Here is a 9,347-nt window from a genome sequence, read left to right as displayed (position 1 = left end):
TTTAGACCATAAAATGTTGACCAATACTGTCTACGACCATACCAGGTTGAATGCACCCGATCTCGTCCGATCTCGGAAGTTAAGCAACGTCGGGATTGGTTAGTACTTGGATGGGTGACCGCCTAGGAATACCAATTGTCGTAGGCATAATATCATTTATTTAAGTTTTTACATTTTTAAACAGATTAGACCATAAATGTTGTCGAATACTGTCTACAACCATACCAGGTTGAATGCACCCGATCTCGTCCGATCTCGGAAGTTAAGCAACGTCGGGATTGGTTAGTACTTGGATGGGTGACCGCCTAGGAATACCAATTGTCGTAGGCAAAATATGATTTATTTAAGTTTTTACATTTTTAGATCGATTAGACCAAAAAATGTTGAGCAATACTGGCTACGACCATACCAGGTTGAATGCACCCGATCTCGTCCGATCTCGGAAGTTAAGCAACGTCGGGATTGGTTAGTACTTGGATGGGTGACCGCCTAGGAATACCAATTGTCGTAGGCAAAATATGATTTATTTAAGTTTTTACATTTTTAAATAGATTAGACCTAAAAATGTTGACCAATACTGCATACGACCATACCAGGTTGAATGCACCCCATCTCGTCCGATCTCGGAAGTTAAGCAACGTCGGGATTGGTTAGTACTTGGATGGGTGACCGCCTAGGAATACCAATTGTCGGAGGCACAATATGATTTGTTTAAGTTTTTACATTTTTAAATAGATTAGACCATAAATGTTGACCAATACTGTCTACGACCATACCAGATTGAATGCACCCGATCTCGTCCGATCTCGGAAGTTAAGCAACGTCGGGATTGGTTAGTACTTGGATGGGTGACCGCCTAGCAATACCAATTGTCGTAGGCAAAATATGATTTATTTAAGTTTTTACTTTTTTAAATAGATTAGACGTAAAATGTTGAGAAATACTGCTTACGACCATACCAGGTTGAATGCACCCGATCTCGTCCGATCTCGGAAGTTAAGCAACGTCGGGATTGGTTAGTACTTTGATGGGTGACCGCCTAGGAATACCAATTGTCGTAGGCAAAATATGATTTATTTAAGTTTTTACATTTTTAAATAGATTAGACGTAAAATGTTGAGAAATACTGGCTACGACCATACCAGGTTGAATGCACCCGATCTCGTCCGATCTCGGAAGTTAAGCAACGTCGGGATTGGTTAGTACTTGGATGGGTGACCGCCTAGCAATACCAATTGTCATAGGCAAAATATGATTTTTAAAATATATTTAAATGTTAACATTTTTAAAGATTTTAGACCATAAAATGTTGACCAATACTGTCTACGACCATACCAGGTTGAATGCACCCGATCTCGTCCGATCTCGGAAGTTAAGCAACGTCGGGATTGGTTAGTACTTGGATGGGTGACCGCCTAGGAATACCAATTGTCGTAGGCATAATATCATTTATTTAAGTTTTTACATTTTTAAACAGATTAGACCATAAATGTTGTCGAATACTGTCTACAACCATACCAGGTTGAATGCACCCGATCTCGTCCGATCTCGGAAGTTAAGCAACGTCGGGATTGGTTAGTACTTGGATGGGTGACCGCCTAGGAATACCAATTGTCGTAGGCAAATTATGATTTATTTAAGTTTTTACTTTTTTAAATAGATTAGACGTAAAATTTTGAGAAATACTGCTTATGACCATATCAGGTTGAATGCACCCGATCTCGTCCGATCACGGAAGTTAAGCAACGTCGGGATTGGTTAGTACTTGGATGGGTGACCGCCTAGCAATACCAATTGTCATAGGCAAAATATGATTTTTAAAATATATTTAAATGTTAACATTTTTTAAGATTTTAGACCAAAAAATGTTGACCAATACTGTCTACGACCATACCAGGTTGAATGCACCCGATCTCGTCCGATCTCGGAAGTTAAGCAACGTCGGGATTGGTTAGTCATTGGATGGGTGACCGCCTAGGAATACCAATTGTCGTAGGCTTAATATCATTTATTTAAGTTTTTACATTTTTAAATAGATTAGACCATAAATGTTGACGAATACTGTCTACGACCATACCAGGTTGAATGCACCCGATCTCGTCCGATCTCGGAAGTTAAGCAACGTCGGGATTGGTTAGTACTTGGATGGGTGACCGCCTAGGAATACCAATTGTCGTAGGCAAAATATGATTTATTTAAGTTTTTACATTTTTAAATAGATTAGACCAAAAAATGTTGACCAATACTGGCTACGAACATACCAGATTGAATGCACCCGATCTCGTCCGATCTCGGAAGTTAAGCAACGTCGGGATTGGTTAGTACTTGGATGGGTGACCGCCTAGGAATACCAATTCTCATAGCAAAATATGATTTTTAAAATATATTTAAATGTTAACATTTTTAAAGATTTTAGACCAAAAAATGTTGACCAATACTGTCTACGACCATACCAGGTTGAATGCACCCGATCTCGTCCGATCTCGGAAGTTAAGCAACGTCGGGATTGGTTAGTACTTGGATGGGTGACCGCCTAGGAATACCAATTGTCTTAGGCATAATATCATTTATTTAAGTTTTTACATTTTTAAATAGATTAGACCATAAATGTTGACGAATACTGTCTACGACCATACCAGGTTGAATGCACCCGATCTCGTCCGATCTCGGAAGTTAAGCAACGTCGGGATTGGTTAGTACTTGGATGGGTGACCGCCTAGGAATACCAATTGTCGTAGGCAAAATATGATTTATTTAAGTTTTTACATTTTTAAATAGATTAGACCAAAAAATGTTGACCAATACTGGCTACGAACATACCAGATTGAATGCACCCGATCTCGGAAGTTAAGCAACGTCGGGATTGGTTAGTACTTGGATGGGTGACCGCCTAGGAATACCAATTGTCGTAGGCAAAATATGATTTATTTAAGTTTTTACATTTTTAAATAGATTAGACCAAAAAATGTTGACCAATACTGGCTACGACCATACCAGGTTGAATGCACCCGATCTCGTCCGATCTCGGAAGTTAAGCAACGTCGGGATTGGTTAGTACTTGGATGGGTGACCGCCTAGGAATACCAATTGTCGTAGGCACAATATGATTTATTTAAGTTTTTACATTTTTAAATAGATTAGACCATAAATATTGACCAATACTGTCTACGACCATACCAGGTTGAATGCAACCGATCTCGTCCGATCTCGGAAGTTAAGCAACGTCGGGATTGGTTAGTACTTGGATGGGTGACCGCCTAGGAATACCAATTGTCGTAGGCAAAATATGATTTATTTAAGTTTTTACTTTTTTAAATAGATTAGACGTAAAATGTTGAGAAATACTTTCTACGACCATACTAGGTTCAATGCACCCGATCTCGTCCGATCTCGGAAGTTAAGCAACGTCGGGATTGGTTAGTACTTGGATGGGTGACCGCATAGGAATTCCAATTGTCATAGGCAAAATATGATTTATAAAATATATCTAAATGTTAACATTTTTGAAGATTTTAGACCAAAAAATGTTGACCAATACTGTCTACGACCATACCAGGTTGAATGCACCCGATATCGTCCGATCTCGGAAGTTAAGCAACGTCGGGATTGGTTAGTACTTGGATGGGTGACCGCATAGGAATTCCAAATGTCATAGGCAAAATATGATTTATAAAATATATTTAAATGTTAACATTTTTGAAGATTTTAGACCAAAAAATGTTGACCAATACTGTCTACGACCATACCAGGTTGAATGCACCCGATCTCGTCCGATCTAGGAAGTTAAGTAACGTCGGGATTGGTGAGTACTTGGATGGGTGACCGCCTAGGAATACCAATTGTCGTAGGCAAAATATGATTTATTTAAGTTTTTACATTTTTAAATAGATTAGACCAAAAAATGTTGACCAATACTGGCTACGACCATACCAGGTTGAATGCACCCGATCTCGTCCGATCTCGGAAGTTAAGCAACGTCGGGATTGGTTAGTACTTGGATGGGTGACCGCCTAGGAATACCAATTGTCGTAGGCACAATATGATTTATTTAAGTTTTTACATATTTAAATAGATTAGACCATACATGTTGACCAATACTGTCTACGACCATACCAGGTTGAATGCACCCGATCTCGTCCGATCTCGGAAGTTAAGCAACGTCGGGATTGGTTAGTACTTGGATGGGTGACCGCCTAGGAATACCAATTGTCGTAGGCAAAATATGATTTATTTAAGTTTTTATTTTTTTAAATAGATTAGACGTAAAATGTTGAGAAATACTGCTTACGACCATACCAGGTTGAATGCACCCGATCTCGTCCGATCTCGGAAGTTAAGCAACGTCGGGATTGGTTAGTACTTGGATGGGTGACCGCCTAGCAATACCAATTGTCATAGGCAAAATATTATTTTTAAAATATATTTAAATGTTAGCATTTTAAAGATTTTAGACCAAAAAATGTTTACCAACAATGTCTACGACCATACCAGTTTGAATGCACCCGATCTCGTCCGATCTCGGAAGTTAAGCAACGTTGGGATTGGTTAGTACTTGGATGGGTGACCGCCTAGGAATACCAATTGTCGTAGGCACAATATGATTTATTTAAGTTTTACATTTTTAAATAGATTAGACCATAAATGTTGACCAATACTGTCCACGACCATACCAGGTTGAATGCACACGATCTCGTCCGATCTCGGAAGTTAAGAAACGTCGGGATTGGTTAGTACTTGGATGGGTGACCGCCTAGGAATCCAATTGTCGTAGGCACATTATGATTTATTTAAGTTTTTACATTTTTAAATAGATTAGACCATAAATGTTGACGATTACTGTCTACGACCATACCAGGTTGAATGCACCCGATCTCGTCCGATCTCGGAAGTTAAGCAACGTCGGGATTGGTTAGTACTTGGATGGGTGACCGCCTAGGAATACCAATTGTCGTAGGCACAATATGATTTATTTAAGTTTTACATTTTTAAATAGATTAGACCATAAATGTTGACCAATACTGTCCACGACCATACCAGGTTGAATGCACACGATCTCGTCCGATCTCGGAAGTTAAGAAACGTCGGGATTGGTTAGTACTTGGATGGGTGACCGCCTAGGAATCCAATTGTCGTAGGCACAATATGATTTATTTAAGTTTTTACATTTTTAAATAGATTAGATCATAAATGTTGACGATTACTGTCTACGACCATACCAGGTTGAATGCACCCGATCTCGTCCGATCTCGGAAGTTAAGCAACGTCGGAATTGGTTAGTACTTGGATGGGTGACCGCCTAGGAATATCAATTGTCGTAGGCAAAATAAGATTTATTTAAGTTTTTACATTTTTAAATAGATTAGACCAAAAAATGTTGACCAATACTGGCTACGACCATACCTAGGAATACCAATTGTCGTAGGCACAATATGATTTATTTAAGTTTTTACATTTTTTAATTGATTAGACCATAAATGTTGACCAATACTGTCTACGACCATACCAGGTTGAATGCACCCGATCTCCTCCGATCTCGGAAGTTAAACAACGTCGGGATTGGTTAGTACTTGGATGGGTGACCGCCTAGGAATACCAATTGTCGTAGGCAAAATATGATTTATTTAAGTTTTTATTTTTAAAATAGAATAGACATAAAATGTTGAGAAATACTGCTTACGACCATACCAGGTTGAATGCATCCGATCTCGTCCGATCTCGGAAGTTAAGCAACGTCGGGATTGGTTAGTACTTGGATGGGTGACCGCCTAGGAATACCAATTGTCGTAGGCAAAATATGATTTATTTAAGTTTTTACATTTTTAAATAGATTAGACCAAAAAATGTTGAACAATACTGGCTGCGACCATACCAGGTTGAATGCACCCGATCTCGTCCGATCTCGGAAGTTAAGCAACGTCGGGATTGGTTAGTACTTGGATGGGTGACCGCCTAGCAATTCCAATTGTCATAGGCAAAATATGATTTTTCAAATATATTTAAATGTTAACATTTTTAAAGATTTTAGACCAAAAAATTTTGACCAATACTGTCTACGACCATACCAGGTTGAATGCACCCGATCTCGTCCGATCTCGTAAGTTAAGCAACGTCGGGATTGGTTAGTACTTGGATGGGTGACCGCCTAGGAATATCAATTGTCGTAGGCATAATATCATTTATTTAAGTTTTTACATTTTTAAATAGATTAGACCATAAATGTTGACCAATACTGTCTACGACCATACCAGGTTGAATGCACCCGATCTCGTCCGATCTCGGAAGTTAAGCAACGTCGGGATTGGTTAGTACTTGGATGGGTGACCGCCTAGGAATACCAATTGTCGTAGGCAAAATATGATTTATTTAAGTTTTTACATTTTTAAATAGATTAGACCAAAAAATGTTGACCAATACTGGCTACGAACATACCAGGTTGAATGCACCCGATCTCGTCCGATCTCGGAAGTTAAGCAACGTCGGGATTGGTTAGTACTTGGATGGGTGACCGCCTAGGAATACCAATTGTCGTAGGCAAAATATGATTTATTTAAGTTTTTACATTTTTAAATAGATTAGACCTAAAAATGTTGACCAATACTGGCTACGACCATACCAGGTTGAATGCACCCCATCTCGTCCGATCTCGGAAGTTAAGCAACGTCGGGATTGGTTAGTACTTGGATGGGTGACCGCCAAGGAATACCAATTGTCGTAGGCACAATATGATTTGTTTAAGTTTTTACATTTTTAAATAGATTAGACCATAAATGTTGACCAATACTGTCTACGACCATACCAGGTTGAATGCACCCGATCTCGTCCGATCTCGGAAGTTAAGCAACTTCGGGAATGGTTAGTACTTGGATGGGTGACCACCTAGGAATACCAATTGTCGTAGGCAAAATATGATTTATTTAAGTTTTTACTTTTTTATATAGATTAGACGTAAAATGTTGAGAAATACTGCATACGACCATACCAGGTTGAATGCACCCGATCTCGTCCGATCTCGGAAGTTAAGCAACGTCGGGATTGGTTAGTACTTGGATGGGTGACCGCCTAGGAATACCAATTGTCGTAGGCAAATATGATTTATTTAAGTTTTTACATTTTTAAATAGATTAGACCATAAATGTAGACCAATACTGTCTACGACCATACCAGGTTGAATGCACCCGATCTCGTCCGATCTCGGAAGTTAAGCAACGTCGGGATTGGTTAGTACTTGGATGGGTGACCGCATAGGAATTCCAATTGTCATAGGCAAAATATGATTTATAAAATATATTTAAATGTTAACATTTTTGAAGATTTTAGACCAAAAAATGTTGACCAATACTGTCTACGACCATACCAGGTTGAATGCACCCGATCTCGTCCGATCTCGGAAGTTAAGCAACGTCGGGATTGGTTAGTACTTGGATGGGTGACCGCCTAGCAAGACCAATTGTCATAGGCAAAATATGATTTTTAAAATATATTCAAATGTTAACATTTTTAAAGATTTTAGACCAAAAAATGTTGACCAATACTGTTTACGACCAAACCAGGTTGAATGCACCCGATCTCGTCCGATCTCGGAAGTTAAGCAACGTCGGGATTGGTTAGTACTTGGATGGGTGACCGCCTAGGAATACCAATTGTCGTAGGCAAAATATGATTTATTTAAGTTTTTACATTTTTAAATAGATTAGACCAAAAAATGTTGACCAATACTGGCTACGACCATATCAGGTTGAATGCACCCGATCTCGTCCGATCTGGGAAGTTAAGCAACGTCGGGATTGGTTAGTACTTGGATGGGTGACCGCCTAGGAATACCAATTGTCGTAGGCACAATATGATTTATTTAAGTTTTTACATATTTAAAAAGATTAGACCATAAATGTTGACCAATACTGTCTACGACCATACCAGGTTGAATGCACCCGATCTCGTCCGATCTCGGAAGTTAAGCAACGTCGGGATTGTTAGTACTTGGATGGGTGACCGCCTAGGAATACCAATTGTCGTAGGCAAAATATGATTTATTTAAGTTTTTACTTTTTTAAATAGATTAGACGTAAAATGTTGAGAAATACTGCTTACGACCATACCAGGTTGAATGCACCCGATCTCGTCCGATCTCGGAAGTTAAGCAACGTCGGGATTGGTTAGTACTTGGATGGGTGACCGCATAGGAATTCCAATTGTCATAGGCAAAATATGATTTATAAAATATATTTAAATGTTAACATTTTTGAAGATTTTAGACCAAAAAATGTAGACCAATACTGTCTACGACCATACCAGGTTGAATGCACCCGATCTCGTCCGATCTCGGAAGTTAAGCAACATCGGGATTGGTTAGTACTTGGATGGGTGACCGCCTAGGAATACCAATTGTCGTAGGCATAATATCATTTATTTAAGTTTTTACATTTTTAAATAGATTAGACCATAAATGTTGACCAATACTGTCTACGACCATACCAGGTTGAATGCACCCGATCTCGTCCGATCTCGGAAGTTAAGCAACGTCGGGATTGGTTAGTACTTGGATGGGTGACCGCCTAGGAATACCAATTGTCGTAGGCAAAATATGATTTATTTAAGTTTTTACATTTTTAAATAGATTAGACCAAAAAATGTTGACCAATACTGGCTACGAACATACCAGGTTGAATGCACCCGATCTCGTCCGATCTCGGAAGTTAAGCAACGTCGGGATTGGTTAGTACTTGGATGGGTGACCGCCTAGGAATACCAATTGTCGTAGGCAAAATATGATTTATTTAAGTTTTTACATTTTTAAACAGATTAGACCTAAAAATGTTGACCAATACTGGCTACGACCATACCAGGTTGAATGCACCCCATCTCGTCCGATCTCGGAAGTTAAGCAACGTCGGGATTGGTTAGTACTTGGATGGGTGACCGCCTAGGAATACCAATTGTCGTAGGCAAATATGATTTATTTAAGTTTTTACATTTTTAAATAGATTAGACCATAAATGTAGACCAATACTGTCTACGACCATACCAGGTTGAATGCACCCGATCTCGTCCGATCTCGGAAGTTAAGCAACGTCGGGATTGGTTAGTACTTGGATGGGTGACCACCTAGGAATACCAATTGTCGTAGGCAAAATATGATTTATAAAATATATTTAAATGTTAACATTTTTGAAGATTTTAGACCAAAAAATGTTGACCAATACTGTCTACGACCATACCAGGTTGAATGCACCCGATCTCGTCCGATCTCGGAAGTTAAGCAACGTCGGGATTGGTTAGTACTTGGATGGGTGACCGCCTAGGAATACCAATTGTCGTAGGCAAAATATGATTTATTTAAGTTTTTACAT

At 39.0% G+C, this 9,347-nt stretch overlaps 32 non-coding genes and 18 pseudogenes across 32 annotated transcripts; all 50 read left to right on the top strand.

The window, feature by feature from the left end:
- Positions 1-28: 28 nt before the first annotated feature.
- LOC146156563 (5S ribosomal RNA) lies at positions 29-147 on the top strand. The gene has a single exon (XR_014495376.1). It is a non-coding gene; the product is annotated as a 5S ribosomal RNA (ribosomal RNA).
- Positions 148-211: 64 nt separating this feature from the next.
- On the top strand, positions 212-330 carry LOC146156562 (5S ribosomal RNA). The gene has a single exon (XR_014497323.1). It is a non-coding gene; the product is annotated as a 5S ribosomal RNA (ribosomal RNA).
- A 65-nt stretch (positions 331-395) lies between these two features.
- Positions 396-514, top strand: LOC146156561 (5S ribosomal RNA). Its single transcript, XR_014496338.1, has one exon. It is a non-coding gene; the product is annotated as a 5S ribosomal RNA (ribosomal RNA).
- Positions 515-579: 65 nt separating this feature from the next.
- LOC146156560 (5S ribosomal RNA) lies at positions 580-698 on the top strand (annotated as a pseudogene).
- Positions 699-762: 64 nt separating this feature from the next.
- On the top strand, positions 763-881 carry LOC146156559 (5S ribosomal RNA; annotated as a pseudogene).
- Positions 882-945: 64 nt separating this feature from the next.
- Positions 946-1,064, top strand: LOC146156558 (5S ribosomal RNA). The gene has a single exon (XR_014495561.1). It is a non-coding gene; the product is annotated as a 5S ribosomal RNA (ribosomal RNA).
- Positions 1,065-1,128: 64 nt separating this feature from the next.
- Positions 1,129-1,247, top strand: LOC146156557 (5S ribosomal RNA; annotated as a pseudogene).
- Positions 1,248-1,321: 74 nt separating this feature from the next.
- On the top strand, positions 1,322-1,440 carry LOC146156556 (5S ribosomal RNA). The gene has a single exon (XR_014495375.1). It is a non-coding gene; the product is annotated as a 5S ribosomal RNA (ribosomal RNA).
- Positions 1,441-1,504: 64 nt separating this feature from the next.
- On the top strand, positions 1,505-1,623 carry LOC146156555 (5S ribosomal RNA). Its single transcript, XR_014497322.1, has one exon. It is a non-coding gene; the product is annotated as a 5S ribosomal RNA (ribosomal RNA).
- Positions 1,624-1,687: 64 nt separating this feature from the next.
- LOC146156554 (5S ribosomal RNA) lies at positions 1,688-1,806 on the top strand (annotated as a pseudogene).
- Positions 1,807-1,880: 74 nt separating this feature from the next.
- LOC146156553 (5S ribosomal RNA) lies at positions 1,881-1,999 on the top strand (annotated as a pseudogene).
- Positions 2,000-2,063: 64 nt separating this feature from the next.
- On the top strand, positions 2,064-2,182 carry LOC146156552 (5S ribosomal RNA). Its single transcript, XR_014495374.1, has one exon. It is a non-coding gene; the product is annotated as a 5S ribosomal RNA (ribosomal RNA).
- A 65-nt stretch (positions 2,183-2,247) lies between these two features.
- Positions 2,248-2,366, top strand: LOC146156551 (5S ribosomal RNA; annotated as a pseudogene).
- A 73-nt stretch (positions 2,367-2,439) lies between these two features.
- On the top strand, positions 2,440-2,558 carry LOC146156550 (5S ribosomal RNA). The gene has a single exon (XR_014497735.1). It is a non-coding gene; the product is annotated as a 5S ribosomal RNA (ribosomal RNA).
- Positions 2,559-2,622: 64 nt separating this feature from the next.
- LOC146156549 (5S ribosomal RNA) lies at positions 2,623-2,741 on the top strand. Its single transcript, XR_014495373.1, has one exon. It is a non-coding gene; the product is annotated as a 5S ribosomal RNA (ribosomal RNA).
- Positions 2,742-2,806: 65 nt separating this feature from the next.
- LOC146156548 (5S ribosomal RNA) lies at positions 2,807-2,915 on the top strand (annotated as a pseudogene).
- A 65-nt stretch (positions 2,916-2,980) lies between these two features.
- Positions 2,981-3,099, top strand: LOC146156547 (5S ribosomal RNA). Its single transcript, XR_014496336.1, has one exon. It is a non-coding gene; the product is annotated as a 5S ribosomal RNA (ribosomal RNA).
- Positions 3,100-3,163: 64 nt separating this feature from the next.
- Positions 3,164-3,282, top strand: LOC146156546 (5S ribosomal RNA). Its single transcript, XR_014496929.1, has one exon. It is a non-coding gene; the product is annotated as a 5S ribosomal RNA (ribosomal RNA).
- Positions 3,283-3,346: 64 nt separating this feature from the next.
- Positions 3,347-3,465, top strand: LOC146156545 (5S ribosomal RNA; annotated as a pseudogene).
- A 74-nt stretch (positions 3,466-3,539) lies between these two features.
- Positions 3,540-3,658, top strand: LOC146156544 (5S ribosomal RNA; annotated as a pseudogene).
- A 74-nt stretch (positions 3,659-3,732) lies between these two features.
- LOC146156543 (5S ribosomal RNA) lies at positions 3,733-3,851 on the top strand (annotated as a pseudogene).
- A 65-nt stretch (positions 3,852-3,916) lies between these two features.
- LOC146156542 (5S ribosomal RNA) lies at positions 3,917-4,035 on the top strand. The gene has a single exon (XR_014496335.1). It is a non-coding gene; the product is annotated as a 5S ribosomal RNA (ribosomal RNA).
- A 64-nt stretch (positions 4,036-4,099) lies between these two features.
- Positions 4,100-4,218, top strand: LOC146156541 (5S ribosomal RNA). The gene has a single exon (XR_014495372.1). It is a non-coding gene; the product is annotated as a 5S ribosomal RNA (ribosomal RNA).
- Positions 4,219-4,282: 64 nt separating this feature from the next.
- LOC146156540 (5S ribosomal RNA) lies at positions 4,283-4,401 on the top strand (annotated as a pseudogene).
- Positions 4,402-4,474: 73 nt separating this feature from the next.
- Positions 4,475-4,593, top strand: LOC146156539 (5S ribosomal RNA). Its single transcript, XR_014496492.1, has one exon. It is a non-coding gene; the product is annotated as a 5S ribosomal RNA (ribosomal RNA).
- A 63-nt stretch (positions 4,594-4,656) lies between these two features.
- On the top strand, positions 4,657-4,774 carry LOC146156538 (5S ribosomal RNA; annotated as a pseudogene).
- A 64-nt stretch (positions 4,775-4,838) lies between these two features.
- Positions 4,839-4,957, top strand: LOC146156537 (5S ribosomal RNA). The gene has a single exon (XR_014495370.1). It is a non-coding gene; the product is annotated as a 5S ribosomal RNA (ribosomal RNA).
- Positions 4,958-5,020: 63 nt separating this feature from the next.
- On the top strand, positions 5,021-5,138 carry LOC146156536 (5S ribosomal RNA; annotated as a pseudogene).
- A 64-nt stretch (positions 5,139-5,202) lies between these two features.
- On the top strand, positions 5,203-5,321 carry LOC146156535 (5S ribosomal RNA). The gene has a single exon (XR_014496944.1). It is a non-coding gene; the product is annotated as a 5S ribosomal RNA (ribosomal RNA).
- A 168-nt stretch (positions 5,322-5,489) lies between these two features.
- On the top strand, positions 5,490-5,608 carry LOC146156534 (5S ribosomal RNA). Its single transcript, XR_014496611.1, has one exon. It is a non-coding gene; the product is annotated as a 5S ribosomal RNA (ribosomal RNA).
- Positions 5,609-5,671: 63 nt separating this feature from the next.
- LOC146156533 (5S ribosomal RNA) lies at positions 5,672-5,790 on the top strand. Its single transcript, XR_014496743.1, has one exon. It is a non-coding gene; the product is annotated as a 5S ribosomal RNA (ribosomal RNA).
- A 65-nt stretch (positions 5,791-5,855) lies between these two features.
- LOC146156532 (5S ribosomal RNA) lies at positions 5,856-5,974 on the top strand (annotated as a pseudogene).
- Positions 5,975-6,048: 74 nt separating this feature from the next.
- LOC146156531 (5S ribosomal RNA) lies at positions 6,049-6,167 on the top strand. The gene has a single exon (XR_014498432.1). It is a non-coding gene; the product is annotated as a 5S ribosomal RNA (ribosomal RNA).
- Positions 6,168-6,231: 64 nt separating this feature from the next.
- Positions 6,232-6,350, top strand: LOC146156530 (5S ribosomal RNA). The gene has a single exon (XR_014495369.1). It is a non-coding gene; the product is annotated as a 5S ribosomal RNA (ribosomal RNA).
- A 65-nt stretch (positions 6,351-6,415) lies between these two features.
- LOC146156529 (5S ribosomal RNA) lies at positions 6,416-6,534 on the top strand. The gene has a single exon (XR_014498313.1). It is a non-coding gene; the product is annotated as a 5S ribosomal RNA (ribosomal RNA).
- Positions 6,535-6,599: 65 nt separating this feature from the next.
- On the top strand, positions 6,600-6,718 carry LOC146156528 (5S ribosomal RNA; annotated as a pseudogene).
- Positions 6,719-6,782: 64 nt separating this feature from the next.
- LOC146156527 (5S ribosomal RNA) lies at positions 6,783-6,901 on the top strand. The gene has a single exon (XR_014495747.1). It is a non-coding gene; the product is annotated as a 5S ribosomal RNA (ribosomal RNA).
- Positions 6,902-6,965: 64 nt separating this feature from the next.
- Positions 6,966-7,084, top strand: LOC146156526 (5S ribosomal RNA). The gene has a single exon (XR_014495933.1). It is a non-coding gene; the product is annotated as a 5S ribosomal RNA (ribosomal RNA).
- Positions 7,085-7,147: 63 nt separating this feature from the next.
- Positions 7,148-7,266, top strand: LOC146156525 (5S ribosomal RNA). Its single transcript, XR_014497721.1, has one exon. It is a non-coding gene; the product is annotated as a 5S ribosomal RNA (ribosomal RNA).
- A 74-nt stretch (positions 7,267-7,340) lies between these two features.
- Positions 7,341-7,459, top strand: LOC146156524 (5S ribosomal RNA; annotated as a pseudogene).
- Positions 7,460-7,533: 74 nt separating this feature from the next.
- Positions 7,534-7,652, top strand: LOC146156523 (5S ribosomal RNA). Its single transcript, XR_014497386.1, has one exon. It is a non-coding gene; the product is annotated as a 5S ribosomal RNA (ribosomal RNA).
- Positions 7,653-7,717: 65 nt separating this feature from the next.
- On the top strand, positions 7,718-7,836 carry LOC146156522 (5S ribosomal RNA; annotated as a pseudogene).
- A 64-nt stretch (positions 7,837-7,900) lies between these two features.
- Positions 7,901-8,018, top strand: LOC146156521 (5S ribosomal RNA). The gene has a single exon (XR_014498180.1). It is a non-coding gene; the product is annotated as a 5S ribosomal RNA (ribosomal RNA).
- A 64-nt stretch (positions 8,019-8,082) lies between these two features.
- LOC146156520 (5S ribosomal RNA) lies at positions 8,083-8,201 on the top strand. Its single transcript, XR_014497918.1, has one exon. It is a non-coding gene; the product is annotated as a 5S ribosomal RNA (ribosomal RNA).
- Positions 8,202-8,275: 74 nt separating this feature from the next.
- LOC146156519 (5S ribosomal RNA) lies at positions 8,276-8,394 on the top strand. Its single transcript, XR_014495559.1, has one exon. It is a non-coding gene; the product is annotated as a 5S ribosomal RNA (ribosomal RNA).
- Positions 8,395-8,458: 64 nt separating this feature from the next.
- Positions 8,459-8,577, top strand: LOC146156518 (5S ribosomal RNA). Its single transcript, XR_014495368.1, has one exon. It is a non-coding gene; the product is annotated as a 5S ribosomal RNA (ribosomal RNA).
- A 65-nt stretch (positions 8,578-8,642) lies between these two features.
- LOC146156517 (5S ribosomal RNA) lies at positions 8,643-8,761 on the top strand. Its single transcript, XR_014498312.1, has one exon. It is a non-coding gene; the product is annotated as a 5S ribosomal RNA (ribosomal RNA).
- A 65-nt stretch (positions 8,762-8,826) lies between these two features.
- LOC146156516 (5S ribosomal RNA) lies at positions 8,827-8,945 on the top strand (annotated as a pseudogene).
- A 63-nt stretch (positions 8,946-9,008) lies between these two features.
- On the top strand, positions 9,009-9,127 carry LOC146156515 (5S ribosomal RNA). The gene has a single exon (XR_014495770.1). It is a non-coding gene; the product is annotated as a 5S ribosomal RNA (ribosomal RNA).
- Positions 9,128-9,201: 74 nt separating this feature from the next.
- LOC146156514 (5S ribosomal RNA) lies at positions 9,202-9,320 on the top strand. Its single transcript, XR_014495367.1, has one exon. It is a non-coding gene; the product is annotated as a 5S ribosomal RNA (ribosomal RNA).
- Positions 9,321-9,347: the final 27 nt, after the last annotated feature.

This window comes from Ascidiella aspersa, chromosome 4, assembly GCF_963924565.1.
Source record: "Ascidiella aspersa chromosome 4, kaAscAspe10.2, whole genome shotgun sequence".
Lineage (NCBI taxonomy): Eukaryota > Metazoa > Chordata > Ascidiacea > Phlebobranchia > Ascidiidae > Ascidiella > Ascidiella aspersa.
Note: the sequence above shows the minus strand (reverse complement) of the source record. Positions and strands in the feature narration are given on the sequence as shown.